Consider the following 8,923-nt stretch of genomic DNA (forward strand, 5'->3'; position numbering starts at 1 on the left):
CCTACTCGAGTTTAAAAACACCACACAGAGGCCTCCAATTATATTCAATACAGCTTTATTTGGCTGTTGCTGTGTCTTTTTCTAAACGAAAATATTATATTATATTTGTCCCAAAATGGAAAAACAAAAGCATAATCATGGACAACAATATACATTTTACTATAGCCTACTCACAACCTATTCATATCCCTGCTTTATTAGGCTACATTCTTTTCAGTACAGCTTTATTCACCTGTTGCTGTGTCTTTTGGCAAACACATCCACAAAATCATCAAGATTTATGGCACTAGCCCTTCTTGACTCTACACTTAATCAAGACTGTCTTGAGAAATACAATGAGTGACGAGCGATTGAGCAATTTGGGGGTGTTAACTTTAGCACAGAAAAACAGCGCTCACATGCTGATTCAAGGCTTGTATCCCTTGCATTATGACACAATTTTCTTCAGAAAATCTTCTCTTCACCTCAGAGAGAAGCACATCAACAATTGGAATGAATGAACCTGCCCGAAATGACTCCTTATCTGTGCTGACCTGTCTTTGAACTATTGGAGTGGAAATGTAATACCCTTGATGTGCCCAAGTTGAATTGTGGGGACTGTAAAATATCTGACAGATGTTTTATCTCACCAAAAACATTGGTGAATGTTACAAGGAGGCCAACAAACTTTAGATATATTTGGGCTTATAGACCTCTTGCCTCTACAGCTCTGTCTCCATTTCTCTCTTCAGATATTTATTTCGGTAGACGTATGATGGCTGGCAGTCTGTCCCTCGCGGTCTTGCAAGCATTGTACCTACATGCCCACCGTGTTTCTATCAGCTGTTGTAACTCTCTCGGGGCCCCCTGAAACATCTCCCTTTGTACCTCTAGCCACATTTGGTGCACATATGACCCTGACACAAAGACATACAGTTTCTGCAAAATAGAAAAGAAACAATAGGCTTCAGGGATGCATTTTACACTGTCAAACTAATACTACATTTAAGCAATGTGCATTTCAGTGAACATAAAAAGCTAATGGGGCCTCTGATTTAATGCGTGCTTGCACACCTGTGTCCTTTCCACTCATGACAGAGGCACTATCATATGCTTGCCCTACTAGGTGGTTTCTGTAGTCAAGGCCATACTTCTGCAGTATTTGTAAAATTTTCTGTGAAAGTGCTGTAGCATCCTGGCGCTCTGCTGCTTCAAAGGTGAGGAAACTTTCACATATTGACCCATTGTAATAGTATCGAATTACAAAGGACATCTGTTCCTTCTTGACAATGTCTTTGGTCTCGTCAACCATAATGCCGAAAGCCTCACTTTGTGCAACTTCACTAATTATTGAGGTGCGTACCATTTCAGCCATGCAAGCAATTATTTTGTTTTATGTGTACTATGCCCAGAGTATGTTGCATTTCTTTGACTTGTCATTTTTCTTTTGACTGTGTGATCATGCTTGGCTAGCAGTTCCATAGCAGAGAGGAAATGTCCTTTTTATTCTGACCTGCCGTTTCTTTATGTGCTCTCTGTGCAACGTTTTGCGTAGCTGTGAGGAGCAGGGTTTCTCCCAACAGTTTTAATGTACTCTCTATTTCCCCTCACTAATTTATTAGATTCTGCATTTAAGGAGGCTGAGAGGGAGCGTTTGCTTGCAGTCGGCTTTTCATATTCTGCCCATGCTAACATAGCATTAGTATGTGATTCTAATTTTTTTTCATCTTTGTAAGTAGCTTTTTTCACATTTTTGAACCATTCTTCAGATGTAAACACTGAATCACCTGAGGGGGAGACTGAAGTGCCGGCAAGCATAGCAGTAGGCAGAGTCTTTACTCTGAGAGTATTCTCGCCATTTATGCGTACTGTACCACTCTTTCATGAAGCCTCGTCTTCTATCCCCCTGAAGGGTCCAAGGGAAAAAATACAGATGTGACTGTTTGGGCCCCTCTGCTCTTGACTGGGATATATCTAGGATGAAACGAGGCAAAATCAGTTATTCTGATTTTAAAATAACAATAATAATATGAGTAGCTAGCCCCTCTCCATAGTAATTGCCGTTTACATTTGTAATATCGGCCTATAGACAATTTTATTCAGACTATTCAAACTCAACTACCAATAAACATGAATCAGAAGGCTTTATGGGATTATGTCATGACTCATAACTCAATGTAAACACGCTATAACCATACATTTATCCAGCCAACGTTACTCTCTAGCCACCCATTTCATTATCAGGGGCACTGTCACACCGTCATAACTTCACCTGTTGGTCAAGGAACGGGTTGATAGCGCTAGCTGAGTCCTGCCTCGTTTGGTTGTCAACCGCTGACTGTTGTTGATGCCTGTTCCGTACTTTTGTGCCATGCTGCTGTCTGTCAATGCAAATCAAACTGTATTTGTCACATGCGCCGAATACAACAAGTGTAGACCTTACTGTAAAATGCTTACTTACAAGCCCTTAACCAACAGTGCAGTTCAAGAAGAGTTAAGAAAATATTTACGAAAAAGGGGGGGGTTCAATGTAAATAGTCCGGTACTTGACGCTCCAGTACCACTTGACGTGCGGTAGCAGAGAAAGTCTATAACTTGTGTGACTGGAGTCTCTGACAATTTTATGGGCTTTCCTCTGACCTATTATATAGGTCCTGGATGGCAAGAAGCTAGGCCCCAGTGATGTACTGGGCCGTATGCACTACCCTCTGTAGCGCCTTATGGTCAGAGGCTGAGCAGTTGCCATACAAGGCGGTGATGCAACCGGTCAGGATGCTCTCGATGTGCAGCTGTAGAACCTTTTGAGGATCTGGGGACCGTGCCAAATCTTTTCAGTTCTTCTGAGGGGGGAAAGGTTTTGTCGAGCCCTCTTCACAACTATCTTGGTATGTTTGGACCATGATAGTTTGTTGGTGATGTGAACACCAAGGAACTTGAAACTGTTGACCTAGTCCACTACAGCCCCGTCAATGTTAATATGGGCCTATTCGGCCCACTTTTTCCTGTAGTCCACGATCAGCTCCATTGTCTTGCTCACATTGAGGGAGAGGTTGTTGTCCTGGCACCACAATGTCAGTTCTCTGACCTTGTCCCTGTAGGCCGTCTCATCGTTGTCGTGATCAGGCCTACCACTGTTGTGTCGCCAGCAAACTTAATGACGATGTTGAAGTTGTGTTTGGCCACGCAGTCGTGGGTGAACAGGGAGTACTGGAGGGGACTAATTACACACCCCTGAGGGGCCTCAATGTTAAGGATCAGCATAGCAGACGTGTTGTTGCCTACTCTTACCACCTGGGGTGGCGGCCCTTCAGGAAATCCAGGATTGTGTCATCTGTGGATCTTTTGGGGCGGTATGCGAATTGGAGTGGGTCTAGGGTGTCCGGGAGGATGCTGTTGATGTGAGCCATGACCAGCCTTTCAAAGCACTTCATGGCTACCGACATGAGTGCTATGGGGTGGTAATCATTTAGGCAGGTTACATTCGCTTCCTTGGGCACAGAAACTATGGTGGTCTGCTTGAAACATGTAGGTATTACAGACTGTCAGGGAAAGGTTGAAAATGTCAGTGAAGACACTTGACAGTTGGTCCACGCATGCTTTGAGTACACGTCCTGGTAATCCGTCTGGCCCAGCGGCTTTGTGAATGTTGACCTGTTTAAAGGATTTGTTCACATCGGCTACCATGAGCATTATCACACAGTCATCCAGAACAGTAGGTCACTGATGTTGCCTGTGCCTGTTTGTCACTGTCATGTTCTGTCATGCTGCCTCTGCCTGTTCATTGGCTTGATCAGTGATGTTATCATCATCTTCGACTTTATCCTCATTAACGTTAACCCTCTGCTGCTGCATCTCCCTGTCCTACTTTTCTTCTTAAAGAAAGAAGAGATATCTGTGGACTTTCTCTTCATTGTCTGCAAATTGTCATAGCTACAGTGACTAACGTAAGCTAGCTAGCTGTTTCGACACCGTCAAAAAAACGAGCCGTTTACTGAATATGTAATTTTTTTTACTCTACGTAGTATTGTATGACTTACTTACTGGTTAGCAGTCTGGTGGTCTCAACTCAACAGGCCAGCTAGGCTACCTTCCGATGATGCCACCAGAGACACGAGGCTGAGCTCAGCTGCTGCTGTCCATGAGGCAGACTGTCATCTGGCAGTGCACTGTGCAGTAGCAGGCCGGGGGAGGAGTGACGCAGTGACGGACGGTCAAAAGCGACTGGCTGGCTATGCATTTTATGTTTTCTTTCACATGAACGATTCAGAAAAATATACATTATTGATTTAAATGAATAGTATCTAATGTAAAATGTCAGATAGAAGCATATTATGCGACTCTTCATGTTATTGAAGAGCAACATATTTCCCCTCTAAATTTGGTTTTGCTTATGTTCTATTCATAACAAATATAACGACCCTCCCAAAATTATTTGGCATAATCAGGTGGTACCTGTTCCTTGTTCCTTTATGTACTATAATTAGGTGATCAAATCTGTTAATAAATTAGAATGAATGTTGTCCTTTTGATATGTTGATTTTGTAATTCCTTGTTCATCGTTTAGAATTCAAATTGGCCTTAGTTTCCTTGTCTTATAGTGCTTTGAGCTTGAAAGATACTTTGAATAGGAGTTTTGATGTGTAATCTAATAAGCAGTACTGTACTTTAAAGCCCCCATGCAGTCTTTTGAATTGTATTTTTAAACCATTGTGGTTGTTTATTTCATGAAATGACCTCAAAATATATTTATTATTTATTTATTTCCCTGAACCTCTCTTTGCCATTGAAATGCTCAGGGGTAAATCAATGTTTATTCAATTACTGTGACTGCATCCTTGTTGATTTAAATAAAACTTTCCATACGTTTGCCCATGGAAGAAGTGGTCAGAAAGTGACTTTTTTTTACCTGAATGACAACAAATTGAATGTACAATCACTGCAGAACAAACTGGATGAGCTCCGTTCAAGACTATCCTATCAACGGGACCTGAAGAACTTAAATATTCTGTTTCTCGGAAACTTGGCTGAACAAGGACATGGATAATATACATCTGGCTGGTTTTTTTCTGTGCATCAGCAGGACAGAACGGCAGTGTCGGGTAAGCTCAAGGGGGGTGGTGTGTCTTGTTAACAACAGCTGGTGGGCAACCTTTAATATTAATGAAGTCTCCAAGGTTCTGCTTGCCTGAGTTAGAATACCTCATGATAAGCTATAGACCATACTATTTACCATGCTGGCATTAAGACAGGACTCAATGAGCTGTATAGGGCCATAAGCAAAGAAGGAAATACTCATCCAGAGGTGGCGCTCCTAGTGGCTGGTGATTTGAGCGCAGGAAAACTGAAATCCGTCTTACCTCATTTCTACCAGCATTTCACCTGTGCAACTAGAGGCAAACACTCTAGATCACTATCTCCACACACAGGCATGCATCCAAAGATCTCCCTCGTCCTTCATTTGGCAAATCTGACCATAACTCTATTCTCCTGATTCCTGCATACAAGTAAAAACCCAAACAGGATGTACCAGTGAAACGCTCAATATGGGTCAATATGTAGACCTCCACAAGTCTGGTTCATCCTTGGGAACAATTTCCAAACGCCTGAAGGTACCACGTTCATCTGTACAAACAATAGTATGCAAGTATAAACACCATGGGACCACGCAGCCGTCATACCGCTCAGGAAGGAGATGCGTTCTGTCTCCTAGAGAAGTACATACTTTGGTGCAAAAAGTGCAAATCAATCCCAGAACAACAGTAAACGATCTTGTGAAGATGCTGGAGGAAAACGGTACAAAAGTATCTATATCGAAATAACCTGAAAGGCCGCTCAGCAAGGAAGAAGCCACTGCTCCAAAACCGCAATAAAAAAGTCAGACTACGGTTTGCAACTGCACATGGGGACAAAGATCGTACTTTTTGGAGAAATGTCCTCCGGTCTGATGAAACAAAAATAGAACTGTTTGGCCATAATGACCATCGTTATGTTTGTAGGAAAAAGAGGGATGCTTGCAAGCCGAAGAACACCACCCCAACCGTGAAGCACGGGGGTGGCAGCATCATGTAGTGGGGGTGCTTTGCTGCAGGAGGGCCTGGTGCACTTCACAAAATATATGGCATCATGAGGAAAGAAAAGTATGTGGATATATTGAAGCAACATCTCAAGACATCAGTCAGGAAGTTATAGCTTGGTTGCCAATGGGTCTTCCAAATGGACAATGACCCCAAGCATACTTTCAAAGTTGTGGAAAACTGGCTTAAGGACAACAAAGTCAAGGTATTGGAGTGGCCATCACAAAGCCCTGACCTCAATCCCATAGAAAATGTGTGGGCAGACCTGAAAAAGCATGTGTGAGCAAGGAGGCCTACAAACCTGACTCAGTTACACCAGCTATGTCAGGAGGAATGGGCCAAAATGCACCCAACTTATTGTGGGAAGCTTGTGGAAGGCTACCCAAAACATTTGACCCAAGTTAAACAATTTAAAGGCACTGCTACCAAATACTAATTGAGTGTATGTAAACTTCTGACCCCACTCTAATTTGCATACAGCCCAACAGATCCATAGATGACACAATCTCTATTCCACTCCACACTGCCCTTTCCCACTTAGACATCACTAAGCTAAGGACCCTGGGACTGAACTCTTCCCTCTACAACTGGATCCTGGACTTCCTGACAGGTTGCCCCCAGGTGATGAGGGTAGGCAACAATACATCCACCATGCTGACCCTGAACATGGGGGCCCCTCAGGCATGATTGCCAGGTCTAGCAAACATTTCAAGCCCAATGACCACTCAAAAACCACCTAAAGGGCCTGGGAATTAGGCCATTTTTATATCCCACAGTAAGAGAGGAGTTGCCACATTTATACAATAAACCATTATTCCATTATGTTTTCAAGCCAATTATGAAAGAATATTGACGTAACTTGTAACGACGTTAGAAGCTAAATTTGGTTTTCATCTAAATAATAATTATTGTGAACTATGACATATTAAACTAATTTGAATATGTCGCAAGAGAAAATATCATTTGCCCTTATTAAACTCGCCAGATAATTTTCCATCAATGGATGTCGATTTAACTCGTTTGACTGCTACGATTAAGCAATAAAGCATGAGAGGGTATGGTATATGGCCAATATACCACAGCTAAGCATGACAACGCGGAGTGCCTGGATACAACCGTTATTTGTGGTATATTGACCGTATACCCCAGGGTGCCTTGTTGCTATTAGAAACTTGTTACCAGCGTAAAAGTTATTTTTTGTCATACCCACGGCGTTCAGCCAATCAGTATTCAGGGTTCGAACCTGATAAGATAATTATGTTCTCCAGGTACATAACCCAATTGAATTATGTTACTCTGTCTGCAAACCAGAATTTGTAAGATCATGGTCGAATGAAACAGACGGAGGCCCAGCTAAAATTTTCAAAAAGGTTTATTCACGGGAACGTTCTAAAGTCAAGAATACAAATCAATTCATTTTATACTGACTTCTCACGCCCACACATTCACACAGCCATACACACGCACGCGCACGCGTACACACACACACACACACAAACAGACGCACACAATGTCCTGCTACGCACACACTGTCTGTCTCACTACCCTGCCGACAGAGATTAGAGACGTACTCCCCGTCGTTCTCTCCCAAATCTCTAGTCAGGTCGGCACCGAGCTCAGACAGTCTGTGTTTTAAAAATACCATAAAGACATATTGTTTTACCCTAATTCTGACTAGGACTACACATTTATTGATTATGATTTTATACATTCTAATCAATTCCATACAATTATATGTTTCAGGGCGGAATACTCTAATCATTCAATTAACAGATAATTCTCAACTAACAGAACCCAGTTTATAATTGTAAATAAATCCCTTTTGTGCATGTGCATAACTATAGATAAATCCAACAGGAGAGTTTGAGTGATGGAAGTTGGACAGAGGATCTCAAAGTCCCTGAGCAAGAAACACTTGGACAAACTTTAAAAAACAAATGTTAGGCTATTTTCTGGCAATTATGCCATCATTATGTGCCAGATGTTAAGACTACAAACCTTTATAAATTGCCCATTTGCGAGATTGACTTGTCATTTCAATAGGCTACAGACTAAAATCTGGATTCATGATTGTAGATGCCGGTAGCCTATAGCCCCTGATAGGCCTACAACTTCAAAATGTAGGAATGATTTAGCAGCTTGCTTAGTTCAAACTAACAGACTAATTCATTCAACATGAATAGTTTGGCAATTTCGAGGTAAGAAGTGCTTTTGCTTTCCAATAGCCTTATCAAATTTCAGGTATGACCCAGATGCAGACAGTGTTGAAGAAACAAAAGTTTATTTCTAATACAGATGCAGGCAAACGACAGGTCAAAGGCAGGCAGGGGTCAATAATTCAGAGAGGGTGCAAAGGATCTAGAATGGCAGACAGTCTCAGGGTCATGGCAGGCAGGGGTCAATAATCCAGTGAGGTGGGGCAAGGTACAGAACAGCAGGCAGGCTCAGGGTCAGGGCAGGCAGAACGGTCAAAACCGGGAAGGACTAGAAAACATGAGCAAGAAACAGGCAGGAGCAGGGGAAGAAACGCTGGTAGGTTTCATGAACAAATGAACTGTCAACAGACAAACAGAGAACACAGGTATAAATACACAGGGGATGATGGGGAATCTGGGCGACACCTGGAGGGGGGTGGAGACAAGCACAAAGACAGATGTGACAAGCCTGCTGGAATAGGCTACTGAGGATGGGGTCGTAATTTCAATCACTGAAATAAATATGAATAATATGTCAGCAAGACAAAGGAGCTGATCGTGGACTACAGAAAATGGAGGGGCGAGCATATTGACGGGTCTTCAAGTTCCTCCGTGTCCACATCACTAAGGATCTGTCATGGGCATGACAACGCCTCTTCCCCCTCAGGAACCGGA

At 42.5% G+C, this 8,923-nt stretch overlaps 1 long non-coding RNA gene across 1 annotated transcript; it reads right to left on the minus strand.

The window, feature by feature from the left end:
• Positions 1 to 2: 2 nt before the first annotated feature.
• On the minus strand, positions 3 to 4,391 carry LOC121847811. Its single transcript, XR_006084674.1, has 3 exons — positions 4,021 to 4,391; positions 2,252 to 2,360; positions 3 to 1,953 (listed from the first exon to the last, which is right to left on the minus strand). It is a non-coding gene; the product is annotated as an uncharacterized LOC121847811 (long non-coding RNA).
• Positions 4,392 to 8,923: the final 4,532 nt, after the last annotated feature.

The sequence above is a fragment of the Oncorhynchus tshawytscha genome, linkage group LG11, assembly GCF_018296145.1.
Source record: "Oncorhynchus tshawytscha isolate Ot180627B linkage group LG11, Otsh_v2.0, whole genome shotgun sequence".
In the NCBI taxonomy this organism is placed as follows: Eukaryota; Metazoa; Chordata; class Actinopteri; order Salmoniformes; family Salmonidae; genus Oncorhynchus; species Oncorhynchus tshawytscha.